Here is a 23,336-nt window from a genome sequence, read left to right as displayed (position 1 = left end):
AGTGTTCAATTAAATTCAATAGTTGCAAACCATCCATAATGTAAATTCTTTCAAAGTTTTCAATTATTTGAAACTGCAATGTCCAATAATTGATAGAATGGTGTAATATAGCATAGTAAAATAGATTTAAGATAGATTTATTAGATAATGGGGCAGCTTCCCAGACAGAATTTAAATTAAGTTTTGGAGTAGACTTAATCTAGAATAGTTAATCATGGCTTTAAAATGTCTTTCTGAAACATAGATTAAATACAGATGACTAACTCCTGGACTATGGAGTCCTGAACTAAAATAAACTAGATTAATTTAAAACCAATCTGAATGAACATGACAGAGGTTTCCAATAAAACATGGAATGAGGCAAGTAAAGCTTAAAATGGCATGGAAGCAAATCTAAGAAAAACAAATGCAGAAGAATAATTGGTCAGAATTATTGGCACCCAAGTAAATATGATTAAAAAAAATATTGTAAAACAAATAAACCTGTATTGTTTATACATTTAATATTTCAAAAAAAGTATTCTAATACACATTGGCCACAATTATTTGTACCCCTAGATATTATGACTAAATTTTCTAAAGATCTATAATTCCATTCATATTTTAAGTTTTTAGCACACCAAGGTGATTGACATGAAATTGTCCAGCAATGACCTACTGTTTCACAGAAGTATAAATGAGAAACACAAAGGCCAAATTCCATATCCACCGTTAGGACAATAATTAAGGAGTTCCAGTCAACAGGATATGATACAAATCTACCTACAGTATATTGTCTAATGTGTGTCTTAATGCAACGTGAAGAGTATACTTTGAGTGGTTAAAGACTCAAACGTGACGTGATGCAGTGAGTCTTGGGGTCAGAAAGCCTTAAAAAATTAATAAATAAAAACTACATCACGGATGTAGGCATGCTGGATTATTAGCTTCTGTTTTAAATCCTGACTGATGTCGATATATTCTTGCTTTGTGACATGCTGCTCCATCATGCTGGATAATGCACCAAACATCACCAGATTGCTCACGGATCATTGGAAGAAGTCGCTCTTGCAGGACGTTTTGATACCATTCTTTATTTATGGCATTGTTTTGGGGCTGAATTATGAGAGCCCACTCTCTTGGTTGAAAAGCAACCCCACACATGGATGGTCTCAGATTGGCACGTCACAGGACTCATAGTAGCATTCACCCATAACATCCATGTGCTCCTCTCCTGCTGCCATTCCTGAGCAAGCTCTGCACTGCTGGTGACACGATTCAGTAGCTGGAGGTTATTCAGGAGGAGACTTCACTGCAGCTGAACCGCACTCCTTAAAGTTCTTGATGATCCGGTAAATGGTTCTTTCAGGTGCAATATTCTTTGTATCAATTTCCTTGCATGTGAAGCCATTTTGATGCAAAGCAATGATGGCTGCACGTGTTTCTTTAGAGGTAATCATTGCTAACAAGAACCCAATGATTGGAAGCACTTCCTCCCTCCTTTTACAGCAATCAGTCTGCTCTTACAATCAAATTAGTATGATAGTGATTTTACCTGACTAGAAATGGTTAGTGCAGTCTTTCACACTTTTACATGGTTAGTGTTACCTTGTCTAAATAATGTTGCAAAGAGTATTTAATAGAAGGGTGCCATTAATTGTAGCCAGAGTGTTTTAGAGAAAAACATTTATATCATAACGAGATTTCCCTTCCCTACCATTTTACTTCAATGAAAGTTGGGGTGGGGGGCTGTTAATAAAAATTAAGTGCAGATATTTATTTCCACATGCTTCTTTGTTCATGTTTACCAAGGGAGCCAATATTTTTGATATATAAAGAATGAAAACATAATGTTAATCTGAAGTTAAACCTGCCTCCTGGTAGGTCTAATTTTATCCTGAATTTAGTCCTGAAGTAGCTCTGGGGTGCGTTTCCCAAAACCATGGTTGCTAACCTGTTAGGAACTTAGTTGGTTGGCAATGGGGAATTGCATTGCAACCAACAAAGTTGCTAACTTAGTTAGCAACTATGGTTTTGGGAAACGCAACCCTGGTCTTCCTTCAGAAAATCAGCCTATTCAATTCTGGACTAGACTAACTATTTAAAACCATGACAGAGAGAGCAGATTTCTGTTCATCTGGTTTAAACGGCTATTTTAGTTTAGGACTAGGCTTAATCTTTGTCCAGGAAACCACCCCCAAATACATCCAAAAGTTCTAGCATGGTCGCAGTAATTTCACATTTCATGCCTCTCCTGAAGAACTGGTAGGACCACTGATCTATGATCATTATAAGATCTGTTCTCTTTTATAGATCAGTGTGTAGGACCTACAAACCGTTGGAACTTTTACAAGCGGTCGAGGGGCGCGCTCGTGCCTTTTACTTGATGTACTATTCACGGACCAATTGTCAAAACAGATCCGACTGGATCTGATTACGGATGTTTATCTTGATCATACTACATTGCTTCAACGTAGTGGTTAACAATGACTAGGCTACATGTTTTAAAATGTATTACTGTAAGAAAGTACACACTGACCTAACAGACATCAATTTATAAAACAAGATTATTTAGAATTATAATTTCACAACTCTCAAAATGTTACTTTTGTCTTTACAGGTCTTTCTTTTTACTATCCTGATTGCAGTTTAATTTATAATTACTGTAACTGTCCTGTTACAACTGTATTTTTTTCTAACTAGTTTTCTAACTAGAAAAACTGTCTTGATTGAATGTGTAAACGATAAAATGTGTAAACTCAGACTTTTATGCAGGTACCCGAACCCGTGCAGGACTCTATATGGCATAATGTATTAGGATACGTTAAGTTCAATTAAAAGACCAAATTCGATATATAGTTATTATTTAATGTACTACAAGGCAAGCAGATGGCTATGAACACAATGCGAACGCTTAATGTGGCCTTATAACAGACTAAGATGATAAAGACAATTCAGTAGGTCTAGCCTATATGTCCTGATGTTGACTCGTATATACAGACCAGCAAATATGAACGTGCATTATGAAACGCATTAAGTGATTTTAAAAGGATCAGCTCCGTACAGGCACGCAGACGAGTACAGAACGCAGTGCGTTAAATTGTACATTAAACGTTTTCCTCCTATAGAAAATCATTATAAATAAAACACATAATGTAGCTTAATGGACAAAGACAGTGATATAAACGAGTTATAGACAGTTTATTCTATATGGAAAAATGCTTAACGCGAAACTTTGCGCGTTGCGTTTATTTACCACCACAGCTTCTTGTCTCCATTAGCAACAAGCACGATTTGTGTCGATTGCAAGTGTCGCAGGTAGCAGAGAGTGCAAGTAGCGATTGCAAGTGACATTGTAATTTAGTTTATTTTGTTCTTGTCTTCGCCACCTGGCTACTGTTATTAAATGTTTGGGAAATTCAAACAAAAAGTAAAAAAAATTCAATCAAATAAAAAATAAAGACTGCAAGTGCTGTCACTAGCGGAAGTGCAAGTGTCTGAGAGTGCAAGTCTGAGAATGCAAGTCTGAGAGTGCAAGTGCAAGTCTGCAGCCAGACCCTTTTGGCCTTGGGAGAACAACATTCATACACTTTACAATAAGGTTCATTTATTAAACATTAGTGTATTAACTAACATGAACTAACAATGAGTAAGAAATAAATTTGTTACATTATTTATTAATCTTTGTTAATGTGAGTTAATAGAAATAAAGCGGTTCATTTTTTGTTCATGTTAGTTCAGTGAATTAACTAATATTAACAAGATTTTAATAAAGTATTATTAAATGTGGAAATTAACATGAACAAAGATGAACAATTGCTGTATAAGTGCTGTTCATTATTAGTTAATGTTAATTAATGTAGTTAACTAATGAACCTTATTTTAAAGTGTTAGCAATTTGTTTATTACGGTTAAGGTGTACAGTCAGACACATAAGCATTATTTTAATAAGAGATAAGATAGATATAATTAATAATAAAAAAATATAGTGCCTATGTGAAGCAAATAAACAACTAATTTAAATGATTGCATTCTTCAATAGGCTACTGTAGAATTAACAATAGACTATATAAAATAGATTAACTTACCAATAATAATAAAAAAAATGTGTGTTTTACATGAATTTAGAAATGTTTGTAGGTCAGTTATTTATTATGTGGCTTCACTGTTTGGATGGTGTTACTGTCTGCAAACAATGACAAATATTTTATCCAAAATCTGTGTTCACGCCACCTTATACAATTACTAAAGTTCATTTGCAATTAATATTTTTATGAAAACATGTTTTAAGTTGTGATTTACCACCACTGGCACGTCATCGGACCTGTGGTCATCGTGGTCACGAGGGGTGTAAAATGATACTGTAAAATCATAATAGATGAATTCTGGAGTATAAAACATCAGACACTGGAACCAGTTATTTGGGCATATGACTGTAATTATTATAAAGTAAACATTGCATACATTAGTTGAGACGTGGTGCTTATGTGGTTGAATTGACGCATGTTTACTGTACGTCCAGTCTGCAGCATGTCCCCGATTTATTACCTTTTACTCTCTTCATGAAATTTTGTCACTCTCTACTATGTGTGTAATTCAAGAATTTATATATATATATATATATATATATATATATATATATATATATATATATATATATATATATTTACATGTAAGTAATTTATAAAGATGAACTCCACCTATGAATAAAACTAAATGATTGGAGTCCAAAATACTTGACATTATTTGAGCATTCATTAAATTAACCAAAAACATATGAATAAACATATGTTTGACAGTTCAAAGTTGGAAAGTGCAATACACAAAAACCTGGTTTCTTCGATTTTGAGGGTCAGAGAAAATGTCAAGTGTCTTAACAAGCCATGCATTTCTTGATAAATCTTGAATTTTGATTTGGGCTCATTGCATTGTTGACGGTGACATTTGATGTCTTTGAACTCTAGTCAGTTTGTGATTTGTACTATGTATTTTGTTGGCTCTTATTTGTACTATGTATTTTGTTGGGGTTGGTGTTGGGGGCATATTTTCAGAGTCTTTAAAGTCCAACAGAGTGCTTCTTGTTCGCAGGTCAGCATGGAAACAGCTGGGGGACATGAGTGCGGAGCAGGCCATGCAGGAGTATGTGTCCTGTGTACATGCGCTGGATCCAGAAGGCAGCCAGAAGGTAAAAATTAAACCTACTGTAGGGGCCATTGCATGAGAGGATGGAAAACAAGATTCTTATTACTCTTTTACAATTAAATAGTTTGATGTACTGATGTTTTGATATTCTTAAATCCACAAGTTCTAGTCCATCCAGACAAGTTATGGAAAATTTCTGCATTGTGCTTTTTTGAGAGATTAACTTTTTTTGCTCTCCGATGAAGCATAATAAGTGTGTTTTTCATACAATTAAACTTTACTTATTTAAGTGGATCTGCCTTTTGGTAAAACTGTAGGCACTCTACTCTAATGTTACTAGATAACATGTCCAGAAGAGGGCAGTCTCTGATTGTGCAGTTGTCCTGTTTGTGCATCCTTCCCAAATAGGTAGTAGAAAAATATCTCATTGTTTTTATTGAGTTGCTACATTTCTGTGTCTTTTCTATTGGAGTTGTAGATGATTCAATGAACATTATATAATTCCTCTGAAATTATTATGCAATCATGTTTAAGTGAAACGTTTTTGCTACTATCCACTCCTGTTGATTGGTTCATATCTGCATATGCTCTGTTGAGTCATGTTGCTTATGTTGTTGCAGGTTTAAATCCAGTTTGCAATGTGTCCCCAATTTATGACTCTTTTCTCTCTCCAGTAATCTCTAATTTCCTTTACTCTTTTTCTTTCTCTTTAGCTTTTTTTATTCTCTTCATATCTATTTTCCTTATGCCTTATTGCTTTTTAATAATCCCCATGTCAGAGCAGACACATCCCCTTTACTGATACTACTGCAGGTAACCCATTCTGACTGCCATCCAGAAGGGCACAAAAGCACATAAACAAATTCCCCACCTTACAATGAACTGATTGAACTGATTGTGTTAGCGTGTTAAAAGAGGGCAGGAAGCTTCATTACGAGATACAGAGAGAGCCGGGGAGGGAGGAGAGACAAGAGCTTATTCATGACCTCTTGTGCACTTCAAATGAATTGTATGTGTTTTGTACAAATAATGCATTTTCATGAAAAGAATAAAAGAGAGAGAAAAAAAAAAATTAAATTGCTGTATAATAGAGCTGGGTGGCTCCACAATGCAATATTAATCCATTCTTCAGTGAGTTTCACCAGTGCTCCTTTGTGTGCTTTTTCTTTCTGTTGCCAAATAATGTTCTGACTGAAAAAGGATGAAAAGTAAATATAACGACGTCAAAAATACAAAACCTGTCTAGCAAAAGATTAGTAACATGTGCAGGATCCCGCCAGTTTTCTGTCATGTTTGAGCTTGATGGAGGTGTATTCTACCTTTCTCTTGTAACCTAAACTGCTTCTGAGAGTGACTCCTTTGGGTTATTTTGTTTTCATATACTTGTCCTGTTTGTTTGCCAGGTGCTTTTTAGATGTTTAAAGAAATGGTTAGTGCAAAATTAGAAATTTGCTGAAAATGTACTCACCCTCAGGCCATCCAGGATGTAGATGAGTTTGTTTTTCGGAATAGGTTTGGAGAATTTTAACATTACATCACTTGCTTATCAATGGATCCAAATGGATCAAAACAGCTGAGACAGCATCACTACATGACTCCAGGTCATCAGTTAATGGCTTGTGACGTGAAAAGCTGTGGTTGTTATAAACAAATCAAAATAAATGTCATTAAAGGTATAGTTCACCCAAAAATCAATTACCTCTTGATTTACTCGCCTCGCCCTCAGGCCATCCTAGGTGTATATGACTTTCTTCTTTTAGACGAGAACAATCAGAGTTATATTAATGGCAGTGAATAGGTGATATTCAATAGTCCAATAGAAGTCCAATAAACTCCAAGCAAGTCATGTACACCTAGGATGGCTTGAGGGTAAGTAAATTATAGGGTTATTATCATTTTAAGATGTTTTTTATCTTTAATACGTTGCTTCTGTTTAAAATCGTTTTATATCCACAATATTGCTTTCTCTAGTGAAAAAGATATTCGCCTTAATGATAGTTTTGTTTCTTACAAACACGCAGTTTTTCACTTCACAAGATGTTAATTGATGGACTGGAGTTGAGGTGGATTACTTGTGGATTATTGTGATGTTTTTATCATCTGTTTGGACTCTTATTCTGACAGCACCCATTCACTACAGAGGATCCGTTGGAGAGCAAGTGATATAATGATACATTTCTCAAAATCTGTTCCGATGAAGAAACAAACTCATCTACATCTTGGATGGCCTGAGTCTATTTCTAACAAATAATCATTTTTGTACAAACTATTCGTTTAAGACCTTTAAATGGATCTTCATATGTGAGCATTATAAAAAGTTTCTTTTTTCTTCTTGGTGCCAGACATAATACTTTGTGTCTTTCTTTTAGTCATCATAGCGAAGGGGGGGAGAGAAGCGAACTGGATTTGGCGGGCCAGTAGTTAGTTCTCTAAACTAAGAGGAAAAGATAAGGTAATAAATCCTGCTTATGTATATGAGTATTTTATCATAATTTCCTTCAGTTTTTTTATTTGATCCAGTGATCACTCTTGCACCAGTGAGACATAAATCATTTTCTTGCTCATGGAACACACAGATACCAGACACCCCATTGCTTCTTCTATTTAACAAGACAAATTAAGGGCTGCGTTCATGAGGTTTTACCTCTTAAATTAACAATATTAGTATGCAAGCATGGGGGGTGAAGAGGCCTCAGAAATCTGTGCAGTTTAATTACTTTTTATATAGATGATAAGAATGTAAAATGGATCCAGGCATGGATGGATGAAAGAACTATATGGAAGTATCAGTGCAACAGGGGTTCATTCCCCAAGTTGACGTGTCCCAGGAGAATGTGAGTCGTTCATTGGGGACAGAAAACCAAAGCAATTAACATCCCGTTCCCCCTCCTCTCCTCCCGTTTGTTTCTCGCTGAGCGGCCCATTTCGGGCGTGACCCAATCAGACTGCCATGCAGACTGCTTCGCTGCTTTCTAATTTCTAAGCTCGGTGATTGAGAGGCCTCCTACATATTCAAACCTCTCGTTAGCATTTGATTAGAGAGTTATAATGACTTCTGCATTACCCGATTGCTACACCAGACGACCTGTAACTCCAAGGCCATTTCTTGTTTGTTTTTTTGCTTAAACTCACTTGGACAACATGCTACTGGCTAAGTTGCATAATACTGCACTTCTGCAGGACTTGCGAATAAGGAAGCTTTCTCCTCCAAAGAATGGATAATAGATGAGTTGTTCTGTAATGATGCCTTGGAGAGAGATGAATCAGATTGATCTGATCTGATTGATGGAAGCAGAGGTGTCAGTTTCTGTCACGTACGGGAACACAGGAGACAGAAGATCCAAGTGCAGTGAGAGTTTAATAGGGTTATCCAAAATCAGAGTCAAAACAAGCCGGGGTCGTAATCAAACATCAGTCCAAAACAGAAACAAACAAACAAACAACCAAGAACAGGAACAGGAACTCGAAGACTAGGAACGCGAGGACACTAGGTGACGGAAAGTAAGGACTACATGCAGACAAACAGAAAGGGACTGGTAAATATAGGGAGGATAATGACTAACAAGTGAAGACACCTGAGTGCAATTAACTGGAGTGCAATTACTGTGATGAAGGGACAAGGCTAGTGGGAATTGTAGTGCCTACGGTGAAGTTCTTATGAGGAAGTGAGACCACTAGTGGACACCCAGGGAAACAGAGACCAGACAGCGTGTCATTACCCCCTCCTCCACGGAGCAGCTACCAGATGCTCTACCCGAACCCAAGAAGAGACCAAGGAATACAGAGACCAGGAGGGAGGTGGAGCAGCGGAGGACCAGGGGGAGGGATGGAGGGCCAGGTAATAGAGGGTAACAGAGACAGTGCCAAAAAAAACAAAAACACACCAACAACAAAACACAAGTCCAGGGGAGAACAGAAAGTTCAGTGGCCCAGGCCACGAACCGACAGGTCAGGAATCCAGGGTGGAGCAAGGTGGAATTGGAGCCATGCGGTTGAGTCAGAAACCCACCAGGGCAGTGCAGAAGACCACCAGGGCGGCGCAGAAGACCACCACATCCGTGCGGTCGAGACAGAAGCCCACCAGGGCGGCACCGAGGACCACCAGATCCGTGCGGTCGAGACAGAAGCCCACTAGGGCGGCGCAGAAGACCACCACAACCGTGCGGTTGAGACAGAAGCCCACCAGGGCGGCGCAGAAGACCACCACAACCGTGCGGTTGAGACAGAAGCCCACCAGGGCGGCGCAGAGGACCACCACATCCGTGCGGTCGAGACAGAAGCCCACCAGGGCTGCGCAAAAGACCACCACAGCCGTGCGGTCGAGACAGGAGCCCACCAGGGCAGCGCAGAAGACCACCACAGCCGTGCGGTCGAGACAGGAGCCCACCAGGGCGGAACCGAGGACCACCACAGTGGGAACGATGATACATGAGAGCAAGTCTGGATAGGCAAGTCTGAAACAGAGAACATGAACAAGTTAAGGGTGGTCTCCGTGGCCACGACAGGATCAGTCGAGCGCTCAGAGAGTTCGGCTGAGACGTGGAGAGGCTCTGGTAGTTCAGCAGAGACGTGGAGAGGCTTTGGTAGTTCAGCAGAGACGTGGAGAAGCTCTGGTAGTTCCGCAGAGTTTAGACTAGATTCAGGAAGATCAATGGTGACTTGACTCTGCTCATGAAGATCATTGGCGACTTTACTCTGCTCATGAGGATCATTGGTGACCTGACTCTGCTCATGAAGATCACTGGTGACTTGACTTTGCCCATGAAGATCATTGGTGACTTGACTTTGTCCATGAAGATCACTGGTGACTTGCCTTTGCACATGAAGATCAATGGTGACTTGAATTTGTCCATGAAGAACACCGGTGACTTGACTCTGTCCTTGAAGATCACCAGTGACTTGACTTGACTCCTGAGGTCTAACTGTGGTAGTGCTTAACTCATGAGTGTCAACGGTGACTTGACCTGACTCTGGAGTGTAAAACGTTGACTTGACCTGACTCTGGAGTGTAAAACGTTGACTTGACCTGACTTTGGAGGGTCAACGGGAACCTGACTCGACTCTGGAGGGTCAACGGGAACCTGACTCAACTCTGGAGGGTCAACGGGAACCTGACTCGACTCTGGAGGGTCAACAGGAACCTGACTTGACTCTGGAGGGTCAACAGGAACCTGACTCGACTCTGGAGGGTCAACGGGAACCTGACTTGACTCTGGAGGGTCAACGGGAACCTGACTCGACACTGGAGGGTCAACGGGAACCTGACTCGACTCTGGAGGTTCAACGGGAACCTGACTCGACTCTGGAGGTTCAACAGAAACCTGACTTGACACTGGAGGGTCAACGGGAACCTGACTGGACTCTGGAGGGTCAACAGGAACCTGACTCGACTCTGGAGGGTCAACGGGAACCTGACTCGACTCTGGAGGGTCAACGAGAACCTGACTCGACTCTGGAGGGTCAACTGTGGCTGTCATCCCGTGTAGAGGCGCCGGACAAGCGGCCATCTTGGGCAGTGACGCCGGACAAGCGGCCACCTTGTGCTGTGGCGCTGGGCCGGCGGCCATCTTGGACAGTGGCGCTGGGCCGGCGGCCATCTTGGACAGTGGCGCTGGGCCGGTGGCCATCTTGGGCAGTGGCGCTGGTCCGGAGGCCATCCTGGGCAGTGGCGCTGGACTGGCTGCCATCTTTGGCAGTGGCACTGGGCCGGCGGCCATCCTGGGCAGTGGCGCTGGACCGGCGGCCACCTTGTGCTGTGGCGCTGGACCGGCGGCCATCTTGCGCGGTGGCGCTGGGCTGGTGACCACCTTGTGCTGTGGCGCTGGGCTGGCGGCCATATTGTGCAGTGGTGCTGGGCTGGCGGTCCTACTGTCTGTAGACCCCGGTCTAGAGTCGGCCATCCCACCGAGAGAGACAGGTGTGGCTGAGTCATCCCACCGAGATCGATGCTGTAGGTAACTGGTGAACCCCCAAAAGTCCAGTATCTCCAGCCCCTTCATCTCCCACCCAGGCAAAGGGTCATCCAGGCAGTCGTTGAATAGGTCCTTCAGGGCCTCATCATTATACCCCATCCCCACTGCCATTGTCCAGAACATTTGCGCCAAGCACCCCACCTCACTCCCCTTTTGACGGAGAGTGGTTAGGTTGGAAAGTTTGCCCCGGGAGACGAATGATGCCCACATGGCACAGACACAGTGGGTCACGGTAAGACCACACACACATATTCAGCCTTATTTACTACAAGTGAGATAAGAACAGGTTAACTGCACACATATATGGGCATAAGCCACTTTCCATGATAACTGTGCACTTTGGTGTACCATTGCTTTTTTAAAATACAAATTTGTTTTTTAATTTGTTGTTAGAACTATTAAATATGTTAGATAAAAAATAAATAAATTATGATTCTGATTGACAGTATAAATGTAAGAAATATGCATGAAATGTAGCTTTAAACAGTAGTTTAAAAAAATAGCTTGTTACATTTGTCATAATCTGATGTTAAATTCATGTGTTAATTAATATTTTTTTTGTATAAATTTTTGCAAATTTAACTTTAATTCTGAAAACAACCAAATTTACACCAAATGTACAACCCAGTTACCCATTCTAGTAGTTTTTTTTCCATTCAGATTGGTCAATTTTATAAAATTTGCCTTTTTAAATTATATTTAAATTTGATTTGATTTTTTTTTAATTCAAGGCCAATTTTTAGTACCATATTTGTGGAAGCTGCTATTAATGTTTTTGTCTTACTACAAGATATTTATTGTATTCTCTATATTGTATTGTATTGTTAAATATTTTGTTCTGAATATGAAAATTAGGCATGTAACAATTAACCCTGAGCTTGTTGAAAATCGATTCAAATGCTACTATTCAAATCGGTTGAGAGGCTAAAAAAATAGAGATTCATTTAGGGGTAGGAGTTTATATGAATGCATGTCTGAGGGGAACTTGCTGTCTTTAGAAAAGTTTAGATGGTATTTTTTTCATTTCATCTTGCCTCTGTATAATGCATATTAAAGTTCATAAGTGCAGTGCTGCTTCGTTTACCGTATTTTCTGGACTATAAGTCGCACTTTTTTTTCATAGTTTGGCTGGTCCTGCGACTTATAGCCAGGTGCGACCCGACTTATTTATCGAAATTAATTTGACATGAACCAAGACAAATGAACTAAGAGATATGAACCAAGAGAAAACATTACCGTCTACAGCCGCGAGAGGGCGCTCTATGCTGCTCAGTGCTCCTGTAGTCTACACAGAGCGCCCTCTCGCGGCTGGAGATGATAATGTTTTCTCTTGGTTCTTGGTTCTAAATGAATGCGACTTATAGTCCAGTGCAACTTATATATGTTTTTTCCCTCGTCATAACGTATATTTGGACTAATGCGACTTATACTCAGGTGCGACTTATAGTCCGAAAAATACGGTACAGCAGAAACCAAGGAAACGCTTTAAGCGCCACCTGCTTGCAGAGAGTGAATCTGCATCTCGTTCAGCTCATCTGCTGTTTCATGCAGATATTATGTACAGTGTCACAAAACTGAAGTCAAACCATTCTCTTTTTGCTTTAACATTTTTGCTTTTTTAAATAAAAAACTGCTCATGTTGCATGTATGCAGCATCTTTGTTTGGATCATGATTAAAATGCAGTGGTGGCCTCTAATTTAAACGGAAAGAGAACAGACAAAGCCTTATTTTGTTTATATGGAGATATTTATTTTATTTGTGTTATTTATTTGATTTGGGGCTTGTATTAAAATTTCTATTTAGTTTTTTTATTTACATTTACATTCTATTTAAATTTTGTTCTTTAGCAGATGCTTTTATCCAAAGCGACTTACAAATGAGGACAACAGAAGCAATTAAAACCAACAAAAGAGCAATAATATGAAAGTGCTATACAAGTATATTATTATAGTTATATTTCAGTTTCACAAAGAAATGTACAGCATTTTGTCCAAGCAATAATAAAAGGACACATTTAATTTATAATTTGTCTTAAATATAATTTTGTTAAGAAACAAAAACAAATCATGAATCAAATAGAATCATGAAATTGAATTTAATCGTGAGTTGAGTGAATCATTACATCCCTATTGAAAATTAATATTTTTTGAGGTATATGAAATTCAAGCAAGAGACTCTCAATGTTTGCATTTTTTCTGGCTCAAGTACTTTTAAAATCAGTTCATTTTAGGTTGGTCAATCTGTCTATTTCCTGTATCTCTCAGGCACAGAGGTCCTATCCGCTGCCAGTCTCATCTGCCCTGCCCCTGTAATGAGAGTGAGGGGCAGCCACACAATAGTGTTCCAAATGCAATTAATCTGCCATCCTGCATGGGCAAGAGGGGCAGGGGTAAATCTCTTAATGAGATTTCTCCAACCAACTGTACCTCATCCCCTATAAACCTTTTCTTTCTCTTTCTCTTGATCTCTCGCTCTGCCATGGCTGGCTTGGCCCAAATGCCACAAGGTGATTAGAGCGGAAAATAATTAAAACTGCTGTGGTTAGCGCCAGGCTCCAGAGAATGTACATCCACAGAGCTGGATGGCGTGTGACCATGAGACGCCTGCCAGTAAAATGATTTTTGCGGCATGCTGCACCCGTTCACATCTGTTTAGCCTGGCATTATCTTCTTTCTTGGGTGATCACTCAGCAATACACATTTACTGGGCCAAGAATTTCTAGCAACAGCACTGCCCCTGGTTATGTAATATTTAAGATTAGACAATTTTTTCTTAATTCCTACTATGATTTCATGTTATTTCAGTTGTTCTTTAATTGATTTCGATGAAATTTCGTAAAAGGTTTGGTGTGATCATTGCTTTACACTCTTTCTGAGTATTTTCCTATGTTGTGTTTGACTGGGAAGAGGACAAAAATATTTTTGATTTTTGCAGAGAGAACAACATCGAACACGTCAGCAAATCTATCAGCTCCAAGAAAGTGGACGTGAATACAAGGGATGAAGAGGTGGCTTTTAAAACATTTTTTATATTTATACATTTTATAAAATGTCAAATAGTTTTGTATATTTTCACATGTATTTGTATGTTTTAATTATAAGTTATTGTTTTAAATTATAAAAATAATAATAATTCACCACATTAGAATGATTTCTGAAGGATCATGTGACACTGAAGACTGGAGTAATGATGCTGAAAATTCAGCTTTGCCATCACAGAAATAAATTGTAAAATATATTAACATAGAAAACTGTTACTTTAAAGTGTAAAAAAAAATATTTCAAAATATTAATGTCAAATAATGTCAGCCTTTGACTGAGCATGACACGTTAAAAAACTTTTTTATATCTTACAGATATATATCATTTGTGGGCCTGTCTGACTCAAGTGTGTTTGCTGTTTAGTGTATAGGGAGCAATGAACATTGTGTATGAATCAAAGTTTCCCTTTTTCTCCATTTTCCACCGTTTTTAACCAAAGTTGCTTCTTTCTATCCGTGTAAAGAAATCAGCGTTTCCCACACAACTAAAACACCGAAGGTCACTGGATGCACCATCCATCCGCTCAACCCATTTTTATTCACGTATCATCATGACCAACTGGCCCGTTTCATTTCTATCAGCACTCCAATTCTGAAAGTGGGGAACCAGTTGGCTCACCATCAGGTCGGCCAGATGGCAGCCATTGTCAATCCACCATTGTTGGCCTCACTAGTGCAGTTCAGCAGATTAACCTCTAGAGGGCACTAGTGAATTTACAAATCTGTTGTACTGTATATATACTCTCACACACACACACACACACACACACACACACACACACACACACACACACACACACACTCACACACACACACACACACACACACACACACGTGCATATATATATTTTTCTGCCATCTTCCCATCTTCCACTTGTGGTCAGGCTGTGCTACATGCTCAAGGTCAGAACTGTGAGGAATGGGGCCTTGCTTCCAGCCTGAAGTCCTAAACACGACTGTGGCTTTTACTCACTGCAGCATTAAGATGTCACATATGCGCTCTGTTCTGAAAATAATGCCATTTGATGTTTTCAGCGGAGGCTGTTGCCAGTGGTTTAAATTGGGTTGAGATGAGCTTCATGACTGCCATTTGACCTACAGCTCGGCCTGTCTCTGCAGGGGTCAAATACATTACCCTTAATGTACAAGTACAGCTGAGTACAGGGTAGTGGGGAAATAATCTCAATGAAAACATTTATTATATGGGAATTTAAAACTATTAAAGACATTTTCTTTATTAAACTCATTTGTAAAAATTTAAATGTTTTTTAATAAAATAGAAAAATGTTCAATTTAATATTTTCACTACTTGTCTCAGACTTGTGGCCCCCACTGTAATGGTAAGAACCATGATATTCATGGCCAACATTAGAATACTATGTAAAAATCACAACGTAAAAATTGACAAATTAGATGTTTAGAATACTGTAATATTACCATCTCATACCATCACTATACAAACACATAATGTTTTTTATAAAGGAATCAGATAACATATCTGAATCAGATAATGTCCACTCAAAACAACAGCGATCTAACACATGTATTTATATCTGATTATACTGAAGAACTTTATCTCAACTGTCAGTGTGAATTTAGGTGTTTTTTCTGCTGCTTTATGAGATGCATTGTGTGTCATGTTTTTCCTGTCTTGTAATGGCAATGTCTTAAATGCCTTGTGGACGACAGGTCTACACACGCCTCTGATAGTCATGAGGCCCTCCGCCTGAACAAAAGAGGGCTGAACTGATTTGTGCAAATGTCCCAAGAATTTCTAGCTTTCCTTTTCTATCTCTGTTTGTGCTGGAAAAGCCCCATCAATTACCGGCAATTGAGCCGCCAGCTCTCCACCCTCTTTGGCAAGAACATTGTAAAGCAAGAGGTTTCCTATTCATCTGCACTGAGCCCTGCTCAATGTACCGCCCCGCAGTAGAGTCCATGCCTGTCACACTTAATCCAGAGCTCTCACGGAGGACAGGAAGGTGTAATCAGTGGGATTTCTACATCTTTACTGTTTCTAGAGCTCTTCCGCTTAGTTGGACGGAAATTGAGGAAGATGATATAGGTTTTTCCTTGTGTTAGGATGATTTTATCCCTTTCTCCATTCACATCTTGTTAGCATTTCTTAATTACTGAGTGATTTAGGTTCTATTAGTTTCAATAACAATAATATCAAATCAATCTGTATGTGTCTTTATTTACAGCAAAATACTTAATTACTACATTATTAAAAAGTTAATTGAATTCATATGTACAGTACAGACCAAAAGTTTGGAATCATTACTATTTTTAATGTTTTTGAAAAAGTTTCTTCTGCTCATCACGCCTGCATTTATTTGATCAAACATACAGAAAAAACAGTAATATTGTGAAATATTATTGCAACTTAAAATAATAGTTTTCTATTTGAATATACTTAAAAAAAAATATTCCTGTGATGCAAAGCTGAATTTTCAGCATCATTACTCCAGCCTTCAGTGTCACATGTAACATCCAGTCTATCACATGATCATTTAGAAATCATTCTAATATTCTGATTTATTATGAGTGTTGGAAACAGTTCTGCTGTCTAATATATTTGATGAATAAAAGGTTAAAAAGAACTGCATTTATTCAAAATAAAAAAAAATTCTAATATATATTCTAATAATATATTTTCTTTACTATCACTTTTTATCAATTTAACACATCCTTGCTGAATAAAAGTATTGATTTTATTTTTAAAAAAAAGAAAGAAAAAAAATTACTGACCCCAAATTACTGACCAGTAGTGTATATTGTTATTACAAAATATTTATATTTTAAAAACATAGCTTCTTTTTTTTTTTTTTTTTTACTTTTTATTCATCAAAGTATCCTAAAATAGTATCACATGTTCTGAAAAAATATTAAGCAGCAGAACTGTTTCCAACTTTGATAATGAATCATCATATTAGAATGATTTCTAAAGGATCATGTGATAATGATCCTAAAAATGCAGCTTTGCATCACAGAAATAAATGATAATTTAAAGTATAATAAATTTAAAAATAATTATTTAAAATTGTAATAATATATCACAATATTAAATTTTTTTCTGTATTTTTGATCAAATAAATGCAGGCTTGATGAGCAAAAGAAACTTCTTTCAAAAACATTAAAAATAGTAATGTTTCCAAACTTTTGGTCTGTACTGTATGTATGTATATATATATATATATATATATATATATATATATATATATATATATATATATATATATATATATATATATATATATATATATATTTATATATATATATATATATATATATATATATATATATATATATATATTTATATATATATATATACACACACACACACAGACACACACACATACTCAAAACTGTTCAAAGATTTGGGGTCTATATGTATTTTGAATGTCTCTGAAGTGTCTTCAGTTTTCTACAGTTTTCTATTTGAATGTATTTTAAATGTCATTGATTCCTGTGATTCAGCTGCCAGATATTATTCTGATATGCTGATTTGGTGCTCAAGAAATATTTAAAATATAAATACTTTTGTGGAATCTGATACTTGCTGAATAAAAGTAATAATTTCTTTTAAAAAAACATACTGACCTCAAACTGAGCTAATTATTATTGTAGTGATGTCTTTATAACTTAGTGATTTTTTTACTTTGCAGGTGCAAAAAAAATAAATAATGGCAACTTTTATTATTTTATACCTAATCTCACAATTAGGCCTATCTTTTTCATTTTTAAGGCAGAAACAGGCTATAATAAAATGACATGAAATTGAAAAAGATGTAGCAGTAGCCTCCTCACAATTTTTAAACCGCTATCATTTAGGTTGTTATTTTTTTCTTCTAATTACATGTCTGACAAAAACGTAGTTTGGTAAATGATGTGATATAATACAAATGATGTAATAATAATACAATGGTGCTCTAATATATTCCATGATACTGAACAATTACCATATTCATGTGGAGTTCTTTTCTATTTACATGTTGATACAAAAATACTAGGTCTAGAAGCCAGGGTATTGTCAAGGCACCATGTCCAAAAAGCCATTGTAGTACAGTCCAGGAGACACCCTCCTCTCCAAAAGAGAAAAAAAACTTGTGTGGTGTAAGGCTTCAGACTTCTTCATAAATATCAATTTTAAAATGCAGCAGTGAAGATCAATATAATTTCAGCCATGGAATACGACTTAAGGAGTTGGCTTTATCTAATTGGCCTTCACTGAAAAATGAACTCTGCAGCCTTGATAGGGACAAGCGGCTTCAGGCCTGGGGGGCGGCACTGGTGATCAAGAGTCTGCTCTCTTTTTGTCCCCAGAACCGCATCAATCACTGCAAAAGAGTATCCCGTCCCACTGCAATTTGTTTCTGGAGCGCCCATGATCTTTCCCTCCCACAATGCCCTTCTCTCTCACCTGCACGGTGGCCAGAGAAGAACTCATCCTGTCAGCGCGTCATTAAATAGTTGGGTCTAAAGGCTCTGAGTTATAAATTGTTGTGCATAATTTATTTTTTCTGGAGGAGAGAAATCTATTGTAAAGTTAACTTTATAGAGGTCCGCATAACAAAAAGAAATAAATGAATGTGTCAGAGGTGAAGAAGGATTCATCCATCTGAAGGAGTTGACCCGTAGGTTGTGTGGTCTGTAGACATGTCTATGGTTTTGGGTTGCAGAGATCCTTTGCAAATAAGGGATGTCATTGAATATTCTAATCTACACGCCTCTTGGCTGGTGCTCATTTCTGTGCTTCGTGTCAAAGCCAGGAAGAGAGTTTATTAAATAATTGTACCTAAATCAGAGTAAGGGATTGAATTATGGGATCGAATGCCCTAGATTGAGTAAAAGACTTATTGCACATTGTCTGTAGCAAAACTGAATCAAAGAATTGAAACTGTCTGCACAGAGATTTTGTATTTGCATCCAGCATGAGTTTTTTTTTTTTTACTTTGTAAAGTTTCAATGTAATGAAGTATTTTTGTGGCTCTCCTGCACTGGGCATGTGACAGGGGCCACAAAGACCTGGTGTCTCTACTTTTGCAGAACAATGCTGATATTAATAGCCAGGTGAGTCTGTAAACATACATTAAGACATTCTGGCTGATTAACGATGATAGGATCATTTTTATTTTATAGCTGATAACTGATATTAAACAATATAACTATATATATAATTGGCCACCATTTTGTCCTTAAACACAGATTGTCTATATTTTTACATTTTGATTACCTTTGCATTTTTTCAATCTCAGTTAAGGTTTTAAAAATGGTAATAATTAGACATATTAACAAAGTATGGTTACTGATTTTATAAATATAAATAGGCATTCATTCATTTTTTTTATTAATATTTTTGGTTCACAGGTTTAGTGAATTTAAGATGTTTTTGAAAGAAGTTTCTTAAGCTCAACAAGGCTGCATTTATTTGATCAAAAATACAGTAAAAATATTATATTATAATAAGTATCTTATGCTTTTTTATTATTATTGCTCAAGAAACATTTCTTATTATTGTCAGTGTTGAAAACACAATGTTTTTGCTACCTATTATTTTTATGGAAACTGTGATCGCCTACCATTTAAATGTTCGGGGTAAGAAAAAAAGGGAAATTAATACTTTTATTCATTTTTATTCAATTGCAAAATGGATTGCTGTTTACTGTTAGACAAGTAATGAGTTTAAGTTCAATGAAATGAAAAAAAAAACAAATATATAAACTTCTGAGATTCATTAAATTGATTAGATTAATTAATCTGCATGTCATGCAGTGAATTTCTTAAATTTTTATTTGTTTGAAAGTCCTAAAATTTAACTTTTACTGGATCTAATTTACTGGATCTAATATGGTGACAAATATATTGTGTATTCTGGGTGCACCATATTTTAGTTATAGGTCAATATGAGTGTTTTCTTTTTTCTTTTCTTTTTTTATTCTATCAGTTGATAATGTATATTTAATTGTGCATGCTCATTTTCTATATTTTTTACTTACAGATTACCTTTGCTGTCATCTTAATCAAAATAATACAAATAAAGTTAATTTCCCTTTTAAAACCCTGATAATTCAATAAGGCTTAAATGTAATTTTCAGCAAATCTCAAAATTGAGCGAAATACTGTGATCTTCTAAATATTTTGTGGAGAAGTACATATTTTACTTGTTGATCCCAGAGCTGATAGACGCTCATCCTCGCTAATCTGAGAGAACACATCAACTGCCATCCTCCATCCCTGAGCTTAGCAGCGTCTGTACTTTAATCATTTGGGGATATCGTATCAGCGTATCTCAGCGGGTGTTAAGCAACACACTATAAGCAGGTAGCTATATTTATATAAAAAAAAAACTCTACAGGTCATAATGGCAGATTTGGCTTTGTTTTAAGCTGACTGGCTGAATACTGCATTGGGAAATTAATATGGTGAAGTACCGTTATGCGGTCACTGGCTTGATCTGATTCTCGCTAAGACAAATCAATTGGAAGTAATCAGCCAAATTGTTCGCATTATACAACCCATATAATCAGAACATTTGCAAATTACTCTTTTTTTATCATTTGATTTATTTATTTTTTGGTGGCTGTGGACCTTAATTGTGTGGGTGGAGAGCAAATGCTTGTCCTAGACAACAATCAACGCTGTTCTATTATTGTATTTTAACAGTTAGACTAATGTGAAATCCCCACTAGAGCTTCAGTAGAGAACATAATGTCATATTATATGTAACAGACATTTTATCACCAGGACTGTATAGCATATATAATCATATGAAGTTCTTGTGTACATGAAGTTCTTGTGTACACACATATATATATATATATAAACCTGTATATATATATATATATATGTGACTCTGGTCTTAAGTGTCCATTTTTCGAAATTGAGATTTATAAATTATCTGAAAACTGAATGAATGAGCTTTCCGTTGATGTATGTTTTGTTGGGATCGGACAATATTTGGCCGAGATGCAACCATTTGAAAATCTGGAATCTGAGGGTGGAAAAAAATATTGAGAAAATTGCCTTTGTAGTTGTCAAAATTAATTCTTAACAATGCATATTACTAATCAAAAATTAAGTTTTGATATATTTACAGTATACAATTTACAAAATATCTTCATGGAACATGATCTTTACTTAATATCCTAATGATTTTTGGCATAAAAGAAAAATCGATAATTTTGACCCATACAATGTGTTTTTCGGCTATTGTTACAAATATACCCCAGCGACTTATGACTGGTTCTGTGGTCCAGGGTCACATATAATAAACTGTATTATTAAATACTTTAAATTTTATAATATGTGAAAATAAATAAATATATAATACATGTATATTCTGGAGCCAAGCATTGTATTTCCAAGTATTGTATGAAATAAAATATTTAGTTGACTTTGGGTGTAAATTGGCCTGGTTTCCCAATAGCCATGTAGAATCGACCGATGTCCTTCAAAGTTCTGTTCTGTGTTGCGGCACTGACCAGCAGAAGGTGAATATTGCTGGACTACAGCAGGAGAATAATTGAGGGCAGATTTATTAAGTAGCATTCAGGTGGCATGAGAGAAAATATGGCCGTGTTAAATCATTGTACTGCTCCTGCCAAAATTATTATCCTATGTTATTACTTTCAGGAAGTGTGATTTGATAGCAATATAAAACTTCGTAGCCACTCATTAGGTTCAAGTGTGAGCCATGACTGCATTTGAAAAGCACACAAAGAAAACGCCAATAGCTCAGCTTCAGTGTATTTTCTTATAAATAAATGTTTTTGGATACTATACAAGACTGAAGGTAGGACATTATAAATGAAAAATATTACAATAGACCAACAGTTAATAGTGGGTGAACCATGAACTGTGGGTGAGGACATTGTGGTCTTGTGATCCGATTTCATCTTAGTGTTAAATAAAGATAAAAGTGGTTTATATTTTTAATTTGTTGATTGAAATTGAGGGGGAAGGGAGGAAAAAAATGCTATTACGTCTTCAATGAAAATTGTATTGCAGTTAATCAGCTGATGGATGCGGTGGTCCTGGAGAGTGTGGTAGTTTGAATATCGTGGTGTTTTGGTGTAATCCTGGATCAAGGGGAACCACAATAGGAGCAAAAAGACCCCTTGTTCTCTCAGATTAGCTCATATGCCACCTGTCAACAGCCACCTGGACAACATCACAGTGCCAACATATATTCAGTTCTCTCATAATTGAACAGAACTGGGACACATGGGAGAGTTTGGGGGGACTCTTTTTTTCGCGCTCATTGAATGTATTTCATGCGTGGTAGAGTTAGATTTGTACTGGTAAAATCCGTGTTCATGAGTTCATGCATCTGTTGTTTTTAACTGCTCTGCAGAGAAAATAGAACAACTATGAAACCCACACTGCGTGTGTGTTTGTGCATGTATGTTAATGTGTGTTTGTGCATGTATGTTAATGTGTGTTTGTGCATGTATGTTAATGTGTGTTTGTGCATGTATGTTTATGTGTGTTCGTGCATGTATGTTTATACAGTATGTGTTTTGTGTATACATCTATAGAGTAGACGAGTGGCGTGATGCATCAAAACTTTACTATTCCCGTTCTGATCAATGAAGTTGTCTATAATGAAAACAACCATTGTCCTTTTGTCATGACATGCCTTTATTTTTTTAAAATATACGAAATCTGAAATAAACTGGATTTATTTGCAAATATGTTTTGATGGTTTAAATCATTTTAATATGCTGATTTGCAGCTTAAGAACAGCTTAATTGCTTTATGTACAGGCTAAGTTTAAACATTGTACCAAGATTTATGTCAAAGGCTGAAATGATCTACAAAACAATGTTTGAACTTAGCCTGTACATAAAGCAATTCAAGCTAAATTAATTGTGAAAGATTTATACTTGGGACAGAATATTTTTAATATTTGTAGAAACAATTTTCACTTAGAAATTGCTAATAAATTTCACAATTACAAAGAAACGGCAAATAACAGACTGAATTAAAAGTGAATTTTAGAAGTAGAAAGACCAAAATTATTTTGTAAAACATATCTTGTTGTATTTTTGTATTTATTTCAAACAGTGTACTACATTTTATGTCAAAGGCTGAAATGATCTACAAAACACGGTTTAAAATAAATAAATAAAAAGATACAAAAAGATATATTTTACAAAATAATTTCAGTCTTTCTACTTTATAAAAATTCACTTTTAAT

General features: G+C 36.7%; 1 pseudogene; it reads left to right on the top strand.

The window, feature by feature from the left end:
• Positions 1 to 1,407: 1,407 nt before the first annotated feature.
• LOC132115035 (acyl-CoA-binding domain-containing protein 6-like) overlaps positions 1,408 to 23,336 on the top strand; it is a 53,675-nt pseudogene continuing 31,746 nt past the window's right edge.

This window comes from Carassius carassius, chromosome 34 (assembly GCF_963082965.1).
Source record: "Carassius carassius chromosome 34, fCarCar2.1, whole genome shotgun sequence".
Classification (NCBI taxonomy): domain Eukaryota; kingdom Metazoa; phylum Chordata; class Actinopteri; order Cypriniformes; family Cyprinidae; genus Carassius; species Carassius carassius.
Note: the sequence above shows the minus strand (reverse complement) of the source record. Positions and strands in the feature narration are given on the sequence as shown.